The following is a 21,360-nucleotide window of genomic DNA, read 5'->3' on the forward strand; positions in this document are numbered from 1 at the left end:
GTGACCAGCCATAAAAGAATACATCACAGAAATAACACATTTCATGATAAAATACGAAAAAAGAAGATTTTTTCTTTTTATAAAATACAAATATCAAATAGGAGTTCCATAAATAGAGGAGCAACTGCGAGCATGGGACATATCAGCAACGCATTTCGTGTTTAAGTTTCAACATTAATCACTGTGGGAAAAATAAATACATAAAAAGTCATTTTCCGGCAATGTTTCGAAGCCGAACTGCGGAAGAAATATTTTTATAAACCGGAACCTGGAGGGCAAGATGGCGGCCGCTTGAGACCGCAGTGCAGTGAGCTCCGGCCGGTGCTCGTAGCTGGGTCTTACAGCCTGTTATGTGAAGATTTAACTACAGTTTTCAACCTCGCTAACGATCAGGAATGCTCCACGAGGAATCAGTTGACAGGGCTAAAATACTGAATAAGAGTCGGGTCTCGATTCTGGCCTCAGTAATCGGTCTATCTATAGTCCGATATTTATGCAGCATCATTAAAAACGTCAAAAGCTATCGCAATCCCCACCTGAGTGATACGGAAATTCAGCAGTCCAGCAGTATGGCTCCGAAGTATGCTTCGAAGAACACAGTCTCTGTAACCGCGAAGCAGAAAGAGACGAGAGTGACTAGGATGGCCGCCCGAGATACAGCCGAGGCACCAGCTGCAGGAGCGCCAGAGGGGATTTCATCCAAAGGCTTGAATGTGAGCGGCTCGACCCGGAAGAGCGGACAGACTGTCTCCTCAGTAATCGAGCACCTACGCGGGATCCCAGCTCGTTCTCTTCCGGGTCGAGGTGAGCAGTGCAAGCCCCACACTCGAGACGCACAGGGCGGTGCTGCAACGAACACTGTAACGAACACTGCTCTCAGGGAAACTGACAACAGCACTAATGGAGTCTCCTCGGCTGAGATTAGACGGAACACACAAACAGACGGTGAGAGGGGGGAAGATCACAGGGCTCCTTTGGGGGGGGGCTAATGACGAGTTACAAGCTCTGAGTAAGGCAGTAATGAATACGAAAACTGAAGACAGCTCCCATACAATACTTACTTCAGAGACTGAAACCGATGCTTGTCTAGTACCCCCCCCACTCAAACAAGCGGCCCGGGAAGCCAGCAATTGAATCAGGTCCTGGTGTCCGTATCGAAAGATCAGCAATCTGCGCAACTCGGATCTGAAAATCTGAGTGAAAATCTCAGTGAGGTTGATACAGATAAAGATAGAGATAAGGATAAGGATAAGGAACCTAGTGACTTTTACTCCTTCTCTGACGAGTTGGGATGGTCTACCGATACTGCGTCTAATTTATCTGAGTTCAGCGATGAAGATACTAACATTAGTAAGGTGAGAACTGCTCAGAAATTAGGACCTAGACACAGGAAAAGTCGTCGCGACTCAATAGACTTGGCTTGGGACTATACTCCTACTACTGATCTCCCTCCCCCAGAGACAACTGCGATACAATCACAGCAACCCATCTCTGGCACCAATCAACATCAAGAGCAAGGTACCACTCAAGATAAGACTGCGCCATCGTTAGAAACGATTTTGCTAGCTATAGCTGCCCATAGGGAAGAGACCTCTCACGATGGTCGCAGGGCTCAAGCAGAGCTCCGTAAAGTGCAGGGGGTGGTCCGTAAGCTCTCGAAGAAAATTGACTCCTTCAACAATCGTATGAATGAGATGGAATCAAGATTGGTGCTCAATGAAATGGAAACTATATCTAATCGGGAGAAGACTGAGGCGCACGATAAAGAACTCTCAGACATGATGTGGAAACTCGAGGACATGGAAAATCGCCAGCGGCGAAGTAACCTACGAGTCCTGGGAATTCCCGAGGGAATTGAAGGGGGGGATGTCAGGTCTTTTATGGTTAAATTATTTCAAGATTCCCTCCCGGAGTTATCAACGTGGAAATGGGATATTGAGATACAACGTGCCCACCGGGTACCCCTTAACGTCAGAAGTCCCCCAAAACCCGGAGCGTATCCAAGAGCTGTATTGGTATACTTCGGTAACTTTTTGTTGAGACAGGCGATTTGGGAAAAAGCTAGACCTGAGGCAAAAAAAACTAGCGGTAACATAACGTATTTTGTACGCCCTGATTTCTGTCATGTAACGGTTGAGCGGAGGTGGCGTCTCCGCCAACTCATTAGACAATTTCAAGAAAAAAAACTTCAGGCATTCCTGAATAATCCGGCCTGCCTGAAAGTTATTAACGGTAATCAGACGAAGTTTTTTACTTCTGAGATAAAAGCCAAGGAGTATCTGGACACTCTTTAGGGCTGAAAATGTGGCTTTTTTTCTCCATCTTGCTCTTGGTTAATTAATGTTCTCCCTCTGATATTTTCTTTTTCCTTGTTTTTTCCTCTCTTCTCGCTGGCTTTAAGCTGGCTTTAAGCTCTGGAATATGGGGGGGCAAGTTTGTCTAAAATAATTTTTTTAGGAGGGATATAGATCTAATGGAGAGCACCGGCCATTCACTGCACGTCCATCACTACAGACTCTTATGGAGTCTATTTGCCCAAGTTACGGGGGAGTGGGGGGGGTGGGTGGAGGGAGGGAGGGTAAGGGGCTTGGGGGCGGGTTGGCATTCAGGGGGGTGAAAATACATAAAAAATGCAATTGCAGGTATGGAAATAAAAATGGAAGCAGAGATGGAAATGGAGTTTATGAAATTATTATTCTCAAATCTAGGCATATAGTAAAATTGGACTGGCTAATAGATTCAATGAAGTATGGCTAGCTTAAAATTATGCTCATGGAACATAGCGGGCCTTAATGATAAGGGGAAAAGGGATCGAATGTGGGGAGTGATTTCCCAAAATATGTTTGATATAATCTGTCTTCAAGAGACACACATTCCCTGGGCAGAAAGAAACATACTGAGGGTCCCGGGGTTTGATTTAATGGCGAGTACACCCCATACTACTAGAACAAGAGGTGTAGCTATCTTGGCAAAATCTTTTCTAGGACCGCCTACACGTAAGACAGCTGACACTCTAGGCCGGTGGGTGATTGTTGAGCTCAAAGCAGGTATCACCATATGCTCTATTTACGCACCTAACCAGGATGATCCATCTTTTTTTACCAATCTAGAATTGGAACTAGCATCCTGGCCCTCTACATTAATTTTTTGTGGCGATTTTAATATTTCTATGACTCACCGGGTCCTGATTCGTAATCATGAGCAATTTAAATATTTTGGGATATAAACCGAAGGCATATAGAGCCATACTACAATTAAAAGAAAGTCTAGGCTTAGTGGATGTATGGGTCACGAAACGATATCAAGATCCGGGATATACCAATTTTTCACACCCACATAATAAATATGTCCGCATTGATCATATATGGGTGACAAGTAGTTGGCTCAATGAGGTACAAATAAATAAATTACCAAAAATCATCTCGGACCATAATCCCTTAGTGCTCATATTAAGGACCAATAATATTTTAAGACCTCGGTCAAGTTGGTCCTTCGACAGAAAATTATTAGTTGATAATGACTATCTAAAATATATTAAAGTATGGGCGCAAGGATTTATAGATGCTAATCGCTACAGTGCCCCACGGGATGTGGTCTGGGATTGTTTTAAAGCCTCAATTCGCGGTGAAACAATAAGCTATGTGGCCAGGAAGAGGAAGGAGTTGGCTAGAGCCAACGAGCTGTCTCTCCTAGAACTAGCTAAGAAGGAGGAGAAACATACCGCCATAATAATGCAAGGTGGTGATGGAGGGCAGATTCTAAATGAAATGATGATTCTTAAAATGGCAATTAATAGCAGGTTAACTAAGAGAGCAGCAGAGACTTATCAATCTCATCGCAACGAGATATATGAGGCGGGTGAGATGGTTGGCAAGCAATTAGCTCTCCGCACGAGACAAAAACAATCTCTAAATCTAATTACCAGTATTAAGGCAGACGGTCAAGACCATATAACATCCGAAGCCATTCTAGAAGCATTTAAAAAATACTATCAGAAACTCTACCAAAATGAGGATACGCTGGACTCTTTAAAAATCAAGGACAAAATGGTTAGGTGGGCAGCAGACCAGACGGATAACCCAGGACTAGAAGAGGCCACCATACAAGATCTAGATAGAGACATAACCCTACTAGAGCTACAAACCGCCCTCGCAGAGCTTGCTCCAGGTAAGGCCGCAGGCCCAGATAAAATACCCTTGGAGCTATATAAAATTCTTGGAAATACCATAACACCACTTCTCCTAGATTTATTTATAAGTATTCAGGTATGCGCCACTCCCCCCAGTTCTTGGAGGGAAACGAATATAGTCGTCTTTCCTAAAAAAGACAAACCGCCCAATCTAACTACATCGTACCGCCCAATTTCTCTTATAAATACAGACTCGAAGCTTTATTCCAAAATTCTTGCTAATCGCCTTGGGGGGGATCATCGAGCGTCTGGTTTCCCCATGGCAGCATGGCTTCATTCTGGGTAGGGGCACTACGGATCATATCCGCCGTGCTATTGCCCTGTTTGAGGCCATGGGGGTCTCGGGTGGCCGGATGTCGATGATCCTTCTAGACGCGGAGAAAGCCTTCGATAGGGTTTCATGGGCATTTTTATGGGCGATACTCGAGCAAAATAAAATTGGGCCATGTCTTATGAAATCCATCAAGGCTATGTACTGTATGCCAAGAACTAGGGTCCTGGCAATGGGTCTTGAGTCTGGCTACTTTGATATATCTCGTGGCACTCGCCAGGGATGTCCATGCTCTCCGATTCTTTTTGCCCTCTATATAAATCCTTTAATTCTGAAACTGTTAAAAGCAGAGTCTATTAAACCTATTACTATAGGCCCATTCGATACTAAAGTCCTGCTTTACGCCGATGATGTGGCTGTAATAACATCTCATCCCACTGAGGCTTTATCTACTATTGAACAGATTACCCAGGGTTATGGGCGCCTCTCTGGATATTCTCTAAACAGAGATAAAACAATGGTTATCTGCACTCATAACACCCAATTCGCTGACCCAAGTAGAGTTGATAGTGCAATATATTTGGGAGTTCGGATATCCTCAAAAATAGAGGAAATAATTAAAATTAACTATGATCCCCTCCTCCAAAAAATCACGAACGATCTAAAAAGGATAGATGGTCTTCATCTATCAATTATTGGAAGAGGGAATTTCCTTAAAATGAATATATTACCCAGGGTCATATATTTATTTCGCGCAATCCCGATATTAGTTGACGATAAAATTATTAAAGCCATAGAATCCCAGATGGCCAGATTCATTTGGGGTTACGGGAAAATAAGGAGATCAATTCGCTTTCTCTCCTTACCAACTATGAGAGGCGGCCTCTCTGTTCCGAATTTGGGATTTTATTTATGGGCCACTCTGATCCAACAGATGACCACGTTACTTTTCGTTAAAATACCAGAAGAAGAAATAGGGGGTAAATGTATACCATCAATCTATGAACTTCTTATAGAAGATAAGGCTAATGGCCTCCTAGTTAAACAGCTGGAACCCTCTTATTATAAGAAAACTAAGTTCAAGATTATATCTAGTGCTTGGGCCACCTGGAGGAAAATAATGCGTCACCTTAATATACCTAAATACAACAAATATATCTCTTTGTGGCATTCTACAGTTTTACCATCATACATATATGATATCATGGCTAGAAGATGGGAATACTTGGGAGTTATAACGTTAGGGGATTTTTTGCTACCAGGTAATACTAATAGTTTTCAAGTGCTGCAACGTAAATTTTCCATTCCGGATAATAATATATTTAAATTCATTCAGATTAATTCAATCTTAAAACTAAGGCGTTCTGACTTTTTCTTGAGTAATATCCCCATATTTGAATGCATGGCTAAATCTACAACCAAGATCGGTACTGTATATACAATACTAGTTGAAAATCAGCAGGATGATCTGGAAAAAACGGAAAGGAGATGGTCTTGCAATTTGAATAACCCTAATGTAGACATTGATATGTCTTTGTATCTTTCAACAAAATTGTTCGTTTCATCCAATCTTAAAGCTCAGCTATACAAGACCATATATGATCTCTACTTTACACCGTCGAAGCTCTATTCTTGGGGGAAAAGGGTGAATTCAGAATGCCCAAGGTGTGGTAAAAGCGGGGCACACTTACTCCACATGCTCTATGAATGTAATAAACTTGCCCCTCTTAGGGATCTGATAGCTGGTTTTTGGCAGAATGTGTTAGGACACTCAATACCTGAATCCCCCACTCTATATATGCTCGGTTACGATAATACACTCGGGCATACAAAGAGAGAGGAAATCTGTCTCTTTCTAGGGACTGCGATCTATAGGATAATTCTAACAGCCCGCTGGAAGGATACAGACTGCCCCAACTTCCAGGTCTGGCTAGCTAGGTTACTGGCTATGTATAACCAGGAGAAAGCTATCTTTGCATGTAAAGGCAAAAAAGCGAGAGCCTCAGGGAATATGATCTGGGAACCGATAGAAACCTGGAAGAATAATAATGCAAATATATGACTGCAATATGTTTAAATTATATTTACATTAGTCTGATGGATTAATCTTCTTATTTTTCTCCTTAATTGCATCCTGTATGTATGTATTTTACTTTATATGTTCTATGTTTAACGTAAATTTCCCTCTCTGCAAATAACCGTGCAAGTAATTTTTGTAATGCCTGCAATAAAAACAAAATAATAAAAAGAAATATATTTATAAACCATTAGGCAAATTAATTAATCATTTAAAAGCTGGAGATAATGCAAGGCAGCCCAACATTTTCTCATATTTGGGAATTTCAAGAGTGATTTTAAAAAAGCACGTCTTTCATTAGTATACAGTTGCAAAAAAACAAAGTGCAATGTGCTCTGAACAGATTCTGAAACACAGGGGCATAAATCCAATTTAGCATTAGAATATACATTTCGATGATATGAAACCAAGAAATGAGAGATTCCAAACCTGAACCTAATAAGGTAATACAATTTAGCATGGCTCAGGTAGAAGGATAGATAAAGCTCCGTGCCTGGAGAGCAGACTAAAAGTGAGTGGTATAAAACCCTTTTTAATGTTGTTTCCTGTATACCTCTCAACGAATAGGAGTGAGCTAAAAAGTCTCTTTTCAGCTTTACCCTTGATGTGTTGGCAATATTTCCAGGGTTGTCGAAACAATCCAACAATCCCAGAGTCTCCAATTGAGCCTTAACGTAAGAGATCCATGGGATTTTACTCACCCATTCCACTTTTAAACAGTCTGTGATGACAGCACGATTGAAAGCCGCTTCTTCCTTTACCCAGATATTATGCCACAATAACAAAGGGGCTAAATGTATACGAAAGGACAGGGGAATCACACCAAGTTCGCTGTGACAGATGGTAGCAGCAGTGCTTTTTGGAACACTCAGCAAACGTTTCAGAAACGTATTCTCAGCTCTCTGCAAGCATTCAACATTACCGGAACCCCAAACTCCGGCACCATACAGGGTGACAGCACACGTGCGTGCTTTATAGATTTCAGTCATTACCTTAATGGGTCGAGAGCCTAGTTTTTTTTGCAAACCTGAAGATTGTCTCCAGGCTTTGATTAAAACTCCTGATCTTTGCCTCTAATAAGTGAGGCCAAGTATTTTTTTATTCAAAAAGAATTCCTAAATGAGAGAAGGTGGGCATATAAAGCAATTTCTCATTGTTTATAAAACATGTCCTTAAAATTGCGGGGAATTTACACACCACCACCATATGAGATTTAGCTACATTTGTCTCCAGGCCAAGGTCATCCATAAAATTATTAAAACTAGTTAAAAGCCTTTGTAACCCCACCCAGTTCTGGACATAAAAACACAATCGTCTGCATATAGTAGCGCTGGTAACAGCCTTCGGCCTATCTGAGGAGCGTCCACATTCCCACTTTTAATGTGGCTTTCTAGGTCGTTTATATACAGACAGAACAAAAATGGGGCAAGGACAGAGCCCTGGCGTACCCCGCGTTTCATTTCAATTGGAGCAGTGAGTTCCCCACCTGCTCCATAACGTACCCTCCCCGTGACATCCCGATGCATTGCTGCTAAAAAATGCACAATGGCCGGTTCGATGCCCATTTGCAGCATCTTCTACCAGAGCCTCCCTTTCTGCACCCAGTCAAAGGCCGACGTCAAGTCGATAAACCCTAAAAAAAGGGATCCAGGCTTGGCTAGGGTATATTTACCGATGATCAGGTGCGGAATGAGGCACTGTCCGACGGTGCCGAGGCCTCTCCCGAAATCATATTGAATGTCTGAAAACTTGCCGGTTTCCAATACCCAACCTTCCAGCCTTTCTAAGATAACTCTTAGCCACACAGACAGCTCCTGAGGCGGAAGCCGGGAGTCACGCTCGACAAACCTAAGCACTGTAATTTTAAAAACTGGGATTTTACCTGTGTTTTTTCACTTTGCCCAGAGCACTCCCCCACCTCTTAAATCGCCGACTTTCTACCGCGCAGCCGATATTAACGCTGCCGCGGGTCTTATCAAACCTTCTGCCGCCATTACCGAGGGAAGTGAGGCCACGCCCACCGTCCTGAGGCCATGCCCCCCTGACTGCTACTTAAGACACGCTATTGATCCAGCACGCATTAGCCACACAGACAGCTCCTGAGGCGGAAGCCGGGAGTCACGCTCGACAAACCTAAGCACTGTAATTTTAAAAACTGTGATTTTACCTATGTTTTTTCACTTTGCCCAGAGCACTCCCCCCTCCTCTTAAATCGCCGACTTTCTACCGCGCAGCCGATATTAACGCTGCCGCGGGTCTTATCAAACCTTCTGCCGCCATTACCGAGGGATGTGAGGCCACGCCCACCGTCCTGAGGCCACGCCCCCCCTTCCCACCTATAAAATGTGCCTGCACCGGACGCGCTACGGACGTGCACTGCGGGCACGCTGCCAGCGCGCCGAAGGCGCGCCAAAGGTGAGCCCATCTGGGCCCGTCCGGGCCCAGCCGGCCCTAGGCCCAGAACATATGCCCGATTCCACATCGGATCGATACAGCTATACTCAAAGAGACCTCATGTCACTCAGACCCTCTAAAAATTCTAACTGTCACTATATTCATAAAGGGTAAAAGGTCTTCCTCAACTGCGACCTATGCAGTTCACCCCCCTACCGATAATCACTACTCCCTTCAAATGGCCCTCCTGAACTGTAGATCCCTCCCGAAACACTCCCTAGAGATTAATCTACTAATCCAGGACCACAAGCTAGATATCCTGTTCCTTACGGAAACGTGGCTGACACTCAATTCTGAAGCCGATATCGTAAGTGCCCTCCCCCAAGGATTCCTTATCCACTTCCAGAACAGGCCCCTTGGCAGAGGAGGCGGTCTTGCCATATTATATAGGGATAGATTTTTATGCAGGGCAAAAGATAGCGGCATAGAAGACTGTGAGAGCTGTCATTTTTCTATACAAATATCACCCACAGTCTCCATCTCTGGCCTATTCGTATACCGCCCACCGGGATGCCCCTATCGCTTCGTTAGTGCCCTGATAGAAACCGTCCCTGTACTAGCAGCCTCTACCCCCAACTTCACGATTCTGGGACATTTCAATCTCCATTTCACTGACCCCCAGGACTCGGTGGCGACTGATCTCCACCTTGACCTCACCTCCTATGACCTGAGACTTGTCAATTCTGAGGCGACACACAACAAAGGTCATCTGCTTGACCCGATTTTCACCAACATCCACGCACAGGAGAAGTGTAGCTCACTGGTTAGAGGAGGCATACCCTGAAGCAGAGATCAGACCCGGGACCTGGGTTCGATTCCCGACGCGGCAGGGTCCAGAGCCCAATTGTCCACGGACTCGATAATTCTCGCTTCGGTGCCCACTCTAAGCACGAGTTCACACTATGCAGCTCTGGGCAACAAGCCTGCTTAATCTCCACAACGGCCCCCCGCGGCGGGATGCCTGGCTTTCACCTTGGGGATGCCCAGTACGGGTTATCTTACAGGGAAAAACCAGGACGGGTTCCCAATGCAAGCGCCAAGATGCCCGTAGGGTGATAGCTGCGCTCTATAAGTACATCAATCAATCAATCAATCACTGAAGGCCACACCTCCCCACCCTCTCCCATGGATTGACCACTTTTTGGTCCCCCTCTTCTGGCAAATTAGTGCCATGCCACCCCAACCCCCCAAGACGTGTGTTATAGACAGAGTCTGGTCCAAACTCTCTGTTGAAGACTGGACCTCCATACTAGAACAGTCCTACCCCCCCCCCCCCCTGTTTTTGACCCTGTGACTGCAGACTCGAACCTTGCTAACTGGCTCACCAATTCACTCGACTCTATTCTTCCCAAGAGAAGCACTCAGAAAAAGGAGAAGAGAGCTGACTCTGCCCCTTGGTATACTCCCGAGCTGAAATTACTAAGGAAAGGATGTAAAAAACTGGAGCGCTCCTGGAGGAAAGACTGGGCGAGATCCAGGAAAGATGAATATCGCACCGCCATGAGAACATACAAGACGGCCCTGCGCAACACTAAGAGGCATTTTTTCGATGAAAGAATTAAAAACTCCTCCAACTCCTCTAGAGAAACCTTCCTCATCGTTAAGGAATTGCTCAAGGTGCTGGACCCCCCTTTGGCTCAAGACACCTCTGAGGCCAAATGCAACAAATTGGCAAACTACTTTGACGCTAAACTTCAGAATATCTTAACTACCCTGCCCCAAGTCAATCACGGAATAGACTTAAGCTGCCATCCAGCAAAACCAGCCATTCAGCTGGATACCTTTGGTCCAGTGTCAGTGGACGAGGTACTCAAAACTTTGGCCATCATCAAAAGCGGCTCTCCTAGCGACCCGGTACCCATACGGATCCTAAAAATGATTGCATCCACCATCGCCACACCAGTCACCGACCTAATTAACGCCTCGCTTCTGCAAGGAGTAGTCCCTCCTGGCTGGAAGAGAGCCATTGTCAAAGCCCTTTTTAAAAAGCCGCTCCTAGATCCAGTGGATCTGGCCAATTATAGGCCAATCTCCCTACTCCCCGGACTTAGCAAGGTCACGGAAAGGATAGTCAATAAAAAACTCTCCCATTTCCTGGAGTCTAACGGCCTTCTCCGGAAATCGCAAACTGGCTTTCGCCCGGGACAGGGTACGGACACCGCCCTTCTGGCAGTCGTTGAGGAGGCCAGATGCATTTTGGATTCAGGAGGATCAGTGGCAGTGATCCTCCTGGATCTAAGTGCGGCCTTCGATACGGTTAACCACCAGGTCCTCATTCAGCGACTGACAGACATAGGGGTGACAGGGACAGCCTTGTCCTGGATCACGTCATTTTTGAGAAACCGCACCTTTCAGGTTTGGGAAAATAACTCACGATCAGCGGCAATCCCCCTCCAGTGCGGGGTACCACAAGGCTCCTCCTTAAGCCCCACATTATTTAATGTGTACATGGCCCCACTGGAGGAGGTAGTCGCCCCATTTGGTGTCAAAATCGTGAGCTACGCTGACGACACCCAACTGGTCGTCTCTCTATCCCAACCCGACCACGGACCGGGCTCCCTCCACACCTGCCTATCAAAAATATTTACCTGTATGTGTGAATCCTCCCTGAAACTGAATGGGTCTAAGACCGAGATTATGCTACTAGGGCATAAAGGATCCACCCTCCCTCCAAACATCTGGTCCGCCTGTTTGGGGGAGCCCCCCTCCCCAAAAAAATGAGATCAAATGTCTGGGGATCTGGATGGAACAGGACCTCTCATTTCAGACCCAAGCTAAAAAAATGGCGGGAACCTCCTTCGGCCTCCTCCGATCGGCTCGGAAAGTCCTGCCTCTCCTCCCACAGCCCTCTCGGAAGCTGCTTATCCAAGGACTTATCCTGTCCAGATTGGATTACAGCAATGCCATCTTCCTTGGGGCACCGGAAACCACTTTTAACAAACTCCAACAGATCCAGAACACTGCAGCACGGCTTCTCACGGGCACCCCAGCCAGAACATCAGCTAAACCAGCACTTAAACTTCTGCATTGGCTTCCAATACGCGAAAGGGTAAAGTTTAAATCCCTATGTTTGGCACACAAATTGTTGCAGGATAAAGGCCCCCCCATCCTAAAGAATATAGCCGTGCCCTACAAAGCCAACAGACCACTCCGCTCAGATCATGAACGCCTAGCCACTGTGCCCAGAGTAAAACAAACACGTACAGGAGGACGGCGATTCTCGGTCAACACAGCCAAACTGTGGAATTCCCTTCCCTTCAAACTCAGGATCGAACCCTGCCATCTGCGATTTCGGAAACTCCTAAAAACCCACCTCTTCCCTTGACCCCTTCCTTTTCCCTGATACCCCCTCTGGTCTCTCTGTTTTGGTTTAGCGCTGGGATGCTTTCGGGTAACTATGCGCTCTATAAATCCGCATTCAATTCAACTCTGCCCATAATTTTACAGGTACAGTCAATTAAGGATATTGGCTGGTAACATTTGGGATCCGCCCTTTCACCTTTTTTAAAGATGAGAACTATTATCACGGATCGCCAAGAGTCAGGGGGTCCCTGAGCCGCACAGCAACTCAAGATAAGGGGTCAATGAAAGCCCTCCTTTCCTTTCAGGTGAAAACAATGAACCCCTTTAATGTGTGAACTTGGTGAGAGGACAAACAATTTAGGAAAACAAAATAATAGATTTGAGGGAACCTGAGGAAGCTCTGACGGTCACATGCTGAAGATGCCATTAGCCATTTGTTTTTTACTGTGACTTTCATGAGGACTGCATTAACCTCATGCACAGTGAGTAAGTACCGTAGATAATCTACTGTGGTCTCATGGAATGTGCATTTTTCGAATTTGGTGCATACACATAAACAATCAAAGAAACATCAACAAGTTATCAACAAGGTACACCATCTTGAACACATTAAGATATTGCCATAGCACGTTATTGATGAAGCAGCCAAGCTGCTACAGTTCTGAACACAACCATCTATTCAAACAAATGGCGCCTGGCACAGAATGCTGGCTTACATTCATCCCCTGTGTACATCCTGATCAGGCTATAGGTCCCTCATAAATTGAGTTTTGTGTAGTAAACCCAGTCTTTCACTTGATAAACCAGGATTGATATCAGGGACAAAGTAAAATGGTCTTTTCTTCTCCCTTTTCCTTGGGGACAAATAACAATGGAAAAGATACTAGTGAATGGTAATGTCTTAGGCCATTTGCAAAACTGTGAACTAGATATTCTCATAGGTCTTGTTTCTCATCTTTGATCAGGGAATAAACCCAACTACAAGGAAGGACTGTTTCAGGGAACAAGGTACATTTTTTAGTTATATATGTCGTTGTCGATGAGGTTTGATGTCTTTTGGGTTCCTTGTAATCAAGAATATTCCTTTAATTTTGGTATTCATCTGACACCGGGCATATTGCAGAAACAGACAGTCTTCTGCAGCAAATCAAAGTTCATATGAGGTCACTGGCAAATAGGTTTACTTATTCTAGAAATACAGGAAGCAAACATCTATGCCTGGATTCCAAAAGGAAAAGAATAGACAGATGGATTGCTTTGCTTTAATATGGGTTTATTCTAGGGATGGGCGGAATGTTTCATTCCACCTGCGGAAATTGTGGAGTTTTTTCATGTGAGACTCCAGAAATGGAAGCTGGCGAGTGAGATATGGTGTCCCCTAGCACAATTTGTTAACATGGGCAGTCATGAGTCAAACCCAAATGGCTAATATAATTTATTGATTACCACAGAAAGCTGCTCCTAGTGAAGTGTGACCCTACTACAGTTATAGACCTATTGTGAGTTAGGGCATCTCACAAAAAGTGACGGACTGATCTCACACACCACCTGGTGTCATGCTTCATCATCGGCCAGTCCTCGACCTCCAAAACCTTTGTTTGATGGAGGGCGGGCATACACCTGGAGACAGGGATGCACTTCTAAACTAAAGAGTGGGGGCCCGTGAGGTGGAACGTGAGGTTAAAAATCATTATAGTTACCAGAAAAGATTTTTAATGTGGCCAATAACTATATGATGCTAAAAACAAAAGGACGGTGAGTGGGGTATTTAGTGTCCCCTAACCGTCTTGTGAAAGGTCGACATGTTTCTGCCTAGTTGGCCCGAACGGGTCCAGGGCATTCATCAGGACCTAAGTTAGAATTGGGGCTCCGTTCTTACCAACAGGTAGCAAGAAAGTACCACTGTGCGGGTGTGGCGAGGGCCGCACTCCGCTTCCTACTTGGCTTCCAACCATCAAGCCTATAGGGAGGAGTGAACAAACAATTGTGTAATAACTGTAGAAATGGGTCAAAAACACACAACATTAAAGACAAAAAATTAATAAATGGAAAGAAACAACGCATGCGTAAATTCCTTAGTGTGAGTGACTATTCACGTGACTTGTGCCACTCTATGTGTGTACACAAACAGATCGAGAGTCTAAATGCTCTCATGGGTCTTACCCTAGTTGAAACAACTACTTGCCACAAGGGGGGAGGGGACACTCCTGTTCATTCTGGAGGGAGAGAAGGTAAATCACAGTTTTCATCAGATGGTAATCATCCGGTATCAGGAACCTTGAAATTCCACATGCCAGTAAAGTACACGCTCATTCACACAGTAACGAGCCCGAGGGGTCCAGTTACAAACTAGCTTGCATTCATACTCTTACTGTCTCAGGGAAAGTGTCCCGTGTTCAGCCTACGGTGTTGTTCCCGATCCTCCCGAATGTAGAAATGAGGCTGCGGGGTTGATGTTTAAGTAGTGAGCTTGAGGCTTTAATTGGATTCAGCGGAGAGAAATTACGGCTGAGAAATGGTGCCCGGTGTGTTGTATCCGGTGTCCCGAGCGGACGTGAGGACGATGCATGCAGCGCAGTGCCTGATTATGTCATGGCCGCTCCAAAAGGCCAATGGTATAGCCCCAGCAGCAGCGTATGCCAAAATAAGGCGGACGAGTCAACGGACCCGCCCGTAGTTGGTGTCACGTGTGTGGAAGCGCGTCCAGAGTCGCCTAGGTAACGCGAGGCTGGTGTTGTGAGGATGAGAAGCGATACGCTCTCCGTAGACCAATGCGAAGTGTAGCAGTGGGCGTGGACAACCATGCAGGACCAATCATGCTTTTGTGATCGAGATGGACGGAGAAAACGTCAGGGGTTGCCTTGGTGAAGCGGGGATGGCGTGGAGCAACGGCAGCGATCCGCCAAGTGCTTGCCCAAGCAGCAGTCGCCTAAATCACAGCTGGGCATGCTAAGGCGAGCGAAAGAACAGTGTGCCAAAGGGGGGGGCCGCGCGCAATTGACGCTGGTATAGTAAGAGGGGGGTGTGCACGTGACGCTAGTATGTTAAAAGAGTTCTGTCCCACGGATTGTGTGCAGGATGCGGGAGGGGGACACTTGCAGTGCCAAAAGGGCACGAATTTCACCAAGTTGAGGATGGGTTTTCCTGGTTCAGGTGGCCAGCGAAGGTGTCAAAAAATGGTGTAGGGGCAGTAATTTATGGCACTGGAGGCATGATTAACCAGGTTCAGGCCATGAAGATGAAGATAGGCAGGGAGAGGAATTATCTGCTCAGTTGGAGCCAGGGAATGTCGTCATTTAGGCCCCTCTCATGAGAGCGCAGACCGAAGACCCAACGTTGTTCCCTTACGTGAAGGGCTTTTGAAAGGTCAAATCTACTCTTATTCATGACTTCAAGGATAGTCCATCGAAGGTCGGTGTCCTTGTGATGTTTTTCCAGGAAGTGGCGTGTGAGTTTCGTATTCGTTTTTTTGCATCTTATGGTGCTGCAGTGTTCGTTGATGCGTATCCTGATTTTTCTGGTTGTCATGCCAACATACTGGAGACCACATGGGAATGTCAGGAGGTAAACAACATTCTCGGTGTTACAATTGCAGAATTTTCGGAGTTGCCACGGAATGCCTGTACCTATGTTGACTTCTTTGGTGTTGGTGGTAAGATTGCAGGATGTGCATCCCCCACATGTAAAGTGTCCCATCACTCGAGGTTGGTCCCAGAGTCTCTGATGTTCTGTGCCATCTGTGGTTGGCATACTTGCGTGAACAAGTTGGTCTCGCAGGTTTTTGTTGCGTTTAAACGCAAACAGTGGGGCATCCCACTGTTTTCCCGCGCTGTTCAGAATGTTCCATCTTTTCTTGATGATCTTCTGCACTATGTTTGAAACAGGGGTGAACGTGGTAACGCATACTGTTCTTTCGGTGTTCTCTTTCACCACATCCTCTAAAAGTGCTTCCCTTGGGTTATTTCTTGCTCGTTTCTTAGCCTTGCGTACCATTTTTTTGGGGTAGTGGCGATCAACAAGTTTTGTTTCAAGGTGGGATGCTTGTTCTTCGAAAGTATCGGTATCAGAGCAGTTCCTTCTTACCCGAAGAAATTGTCCAACCGGGAGGTTTTGTCTCAGGGCCTTAGGATGGTAGCTCTCATATAATAGAAGGCTGTTCTTGTCGGTGGGCTTGTTGTGCACCTTGGTGGTAATCCCTTCGTTAGTCAATAGTGATGTCTAGATCAAGGAAGATAGCATGATTTTTATTGATTGTGTGGGTGAATCTGAGGTGTGAATCTTTGGTATTAACCCACTGGACAAATCTTATTGCCTCTTCTTCAGTCCCATTCCATACTATAAGCACGTCATCTATGTAACGTTTCCAAATCCTGAGATGTTGTAGGAATGGATTGTGTGGATTGTGGATAAAGTCGTCCTCGAATTGCTGAACGTACAGGCAGGCCATACTGGGGGCAAAGGTGCTCCCCATTGAAGTATCAGTGATCTGGTGATAGATGATTTTTTCGAACTCGAAGAAGTTCTCGGTGAGCGCAAGTTCCGCACACTCCATCACGAAATGTTGTGGGGTTAAAAAATCCCACTCTCTATTGAGGATGATATTTTCCACAACTTCCAAGGTGCGCCTCTGAGGTATGCTTGTGTACAGAGCTTCTATGTCCATAGTTATTAGACAATCATTGGTTGTATCCACCGTGAGGTCTCTGAGGAGGCAAAGGACATCCTTCGTGTCCCTGAGGTAAGACAAAGATTCTTTAACAATGGGGCGAAGAAACCAGTCACAGAACTGTGACAGTGGCTCTAAAGCTGATCCGATACCAGACACAATTGGTCTGCCCGGTGGAGGCATGCGGTTTTTATGGATCTTCGGGAGTGTGTAGAATTTGGGCATTCTGGGTTCCTCATTAATGAGGAAGTCGGCCTCTTGTTTAGTGATCCAGTCGTTGCCGAGTGCTCCTGTGACCATGCTTTTGATCCTAGTCATCAGTGGACCTGTGGGGTCAGTTCTATGTACGGTGTAGCTGTTTGAGTCAGAGAGTAGTCTCAAGCATTCCTCTCGGTACATATCGTTATCCATAACGACTATCGCACCCCCTTTGTCAGCTGGTTTTATGATTAAGTCTCTGTTATTACTTAGATTTTTAAGGGCCGTACGTTCCTTCCCAGTAAGGTTGTCAAACCCTCGAGTGTTCCGGAAGTTAATGTCTTCAATGTCTTTTAGCACGGCCTGTTCAAATGCAAGAATGTGACATGAAATGTTTTGATTAGGTGGTTGGAAAGTGGACTTGGTTCTGAGCCCAGTAGACTTCTTTTCTTCCGTACCTTCTTCCGTGTCTCTGAAAAAATCGCGGAGTTTGATTTTACGGAAGAATTGGGCCAATTCCGTATGCAAGAGAAAAGGGTCGTTCTTGGGTGTGGGAACAAATCCCAGACCCTTAGAGAGGACGGTTGTCTCATCGTGCGAGAGTATGTGTTTGCTGATATTAACTATGTTAGTTGCTCCCTGCTCGTCGAGGGTGTTTCCACTCTCCCTCTGCTCCTGGTTACTACTACATGGGGTGGTTGTGGTTGATCTTCCCATTGGACCCTCGTGTTTCTTCGTTTTTGTCGACCTCTCCCTCTGCCACGGCCCTGGAATAAAAAAGGCGGTTGGCCTTGTGGGAATCCAAACCCTGGTTGGTAGTATGGTTGCGGCCAGTACCCGAACGGAGGGGGTTGAGGTTGTGGTGCTTGCATCATCGGATGGTGATAACCCATTGGTTTCCGAAACTGTGGTCCTGAGCCCTCATCACTGCTACTGTCGCTTCTTTCCTCTCCAGAGCTGAATGTCCAGTTCTGGGGGGTGGGTCTGAACCGTTGTCTTCTCCCTGGCTGTTGAGGGGCTGGTTTGTCGTAGTGTTCGTCCGTGACATATGGGTAAACAGTTTCTTTACTGAATTTTTGTACATCCTTCCGGAGTTTCGTGAGTTTTGACTGTGTTAGATACTCCTTATAATCTGAGTGATCTTTGTTGATTTCCTCGAGTTTCTTCTTAAAAGCTGAAAGTTGGACCGTTGTCTTTAGTCTGCCCTCACTCTGTGGTATCTCGATAAGGAGGGCATCTGCCAATTGACTGGCGGTATTAATGATAAGAATGAGCCAGTCTTTCGTGCACTTCCAGGCGATGCTAGACCAATTGATTCTGAACTCCTTATTGTTAAGAAACAGTCTTGGTTCGTTGGTAACAATAAGGCCTCTCGGAGCCGTGTTTTTCCGGAGGTACTCCGTCATAAATGCCCCATGGAGTGTAGTGCGTATTTGTTCCTTTTTCTTGGAAGAGAGAGCTTCCCATTCATCCGAGTTTTTTACCGTGTTGGTGACTATGGTTTCTGCTAGTAGAGATGGTGTGTTGAGGATCTCTGCTAGAATCTCATCCCCGAACGAAAGTTCGGTATCCATGTTGCAAGTTGGGTAAGTGGAGTGTGAATTTTTTCCACACATAGAATTAGCTATTTTAATTGGGGGGGGCAACGATAGGTCTGTCCTCTTGTTCTGGTCAGAGAGTTTGTGCGACTCAGAACAAAACCCTATCCTTAGGGAAAAATACCCCTAATTACGTTCCCACAGCCGACAGCTGTACGTAAATGCAATCACAAGGGAAACTCCACAGTGTATGGAGGGGGGAACAGGAGGCGTGGGGTTTTAGGAGCTAGCGGCCTCCATTACTGAATGATTACCACAGAAAGCTGCTCCTAGTGAAGTGTGACCCTACTACAGTTATAGACCTATTGTGAGTTAGGGCATCTCACAAAAAGTGACGGACTGATCTCACACACCTGAAATGTCTGTATAAAAATCCAATATATGGAGCCTCTTATCTTTTATTTACATAGCTGCACAGTGAATATTGGTGCAAAACAAACGTGCTCGGTTCTCTCTTTTGAGGTGATACACACAAGTGATAAAGCGTGATCAACAAATGTATTAACATTCATATAGGGTTCGTGTTTGTTTAATATTGAGAACTTGTTGATCACAATTTCACATGTGTCTACTAAAAGCCTCAAGACTTTTTCACCAACTATTACATCAACATAAGGATCAACACAGAGTTCAGGATTTCCCACCTTGACTCCTTCGTCTTGGACAACTGAAATCATGTATCTAAGATCTTTTGTAACAGATTCTTCTCCCTCTTCGTACACATTGTCATCTTGAACACATTTTACTGATGAGGTTTGTATACCCTTACTAGTTTGACAAACCTTAGCAAAATGACCTGGTTTATTGCAAATACTACAAGTAAAAAACCTTGCCGGACATTTGTTACCTTTATAATAAGCCCTGTAGCCACAACTTAAGCAAATATTCTGTTGATTGAAAAACAAACTCTGTTTCCCACCGGCACTGAGTCGTGACTTGTCACCTTGTTTAATATCTTTCACATCTTTAATCTTTACAGCAGAGACCGCTTCACTATTTTTCGTCTCTAACTCCTTTGCAGATATTTGAGACGTCTCAATACTTTTCGCCATTTTAATTGTTTCTTCCAATGTCGGATTACCCATCGAGAGAAGTTTTTGTTTGATCATTTTGTCCATGCAGTGACAAATGAACTGATCATGTACCAGTTGTTCCGCAAAATTCTCAAATTGAAACTCAGATACTAACCTTCGCAAAGCTGTTATATAGGTGTCAAACATCATCGCCACTGTTTTGGACTCTCAAAAAAAACTTGTGACACAAAACCATTAAACTAGGCTGGACAACAAACCTAGTTTGTAGTCTTTTAACAGTATCTTGATACTCATCGAGAACCTCATCACCAGTTAAAACAGCTGGGGGAAGATGATTAAAAATGTCCCTTTCCTTAAACCCTAAAGAATGAAGTAAAAGTTATTTCCTTCTCTCAGTTCTAAATCTTATAGCACCAATAGCACCAAGATATTTCTCAAACCCGTCAAACCACTGTTTCCATTTAATTGGAGGTTCACCTGGAGTTTCCAAAAAAGGTAGAGGTGGGGATACAGTCTGCATCTTATTATATAAATGAGGAAATTAGATGTGCTATGTAGTAAATTCTCCTTAAATTGTACTTAGTTCTAATATTCCTGTTGTCTTTTCTGTCTTTTCCTTTGTAAATATATTCCCCTACAATTGTCAAAGAGAATCTGTATAAATCCCTTTTTTTTAAAATATAGCTTAGTGCCTTTGTGATGTGCACACACCAAGAACGATGAAAAGGCAAAGAATCTGCCTTTCACGCATCGCAATAGAGACTGTGCGCGTCTTTCTGTGCCTCCGTAACCATGGAGACTCCACATCACAATGCAGACTGTTCACCTCTCTGTGAGCCTTCCAGTAGGGAATCTTCAAATGCGTTTCAACAGAAGATTCTTATGCTCACCGTGAACACGTCACCATGCGTCACCACGCCGCCGTCGTCCTCTTCACCGTTGGTGAAACGCACACCGTCTCTTGCATTTCACCGCTCCTCCGCAACTCTCTTTATTGCTTTGCCCCTTCTTTCCGCCGGCTCCAAGTAATCAGCCACCGCAGAGATGTCTTTCATCTCAGCACTGGATACTCCGCTCCTTGCACTTCAAGCCAGCAGCATACTTTGCATCCTGGAGGCACGTAGGTCCGTGTAGATAGCCAGCACTCGTCGCCAACAAAATTGTGTTGTAACGAGGAAAGACACGATAAAACTGGAATAGGTAAGTGCTGTTTATTCGGTATTCACAGCTGAGCCATCTCAGGCAAAGCAGTCGCGGCGTCGACAACCACCAACTGACTTCACCAATACTCGGTGCAGAACACTCACGCAGTGAGGTTCTACACCAATGAACATTCCAATAAAAGACAGCTCAAGCTACTACAGATGTGCCTGCCCTAACAACGTATCCCAGCTCTAGATCTCAAAATAAGTAGAAAAAGCCTAGACAGATTATTCATGCAGGATTGACATGTGCTGGGCCAAAATAAAGTCAGGATACCTGTTAACATGCAGCTAGGTCACTCGGGATAGGGGTGCATGCTTTTTTTCACCATGCAGGGGTATTCTTGTACTCACAAAGAGTAGTTGCA

The sequence above is a fragment of the Triturus cristatus genome, chromosome 12, assembly GCF_964204655.1.
Source record: "Triturus cristatus chromosome 12, aTriCri1.1, whole genome shotgun sequence".
NCBI lineage: Eukaryota > Metazoa > Chordata > Amphibia > Caudata > Salamandridae > Triturus > Triturus cristatus.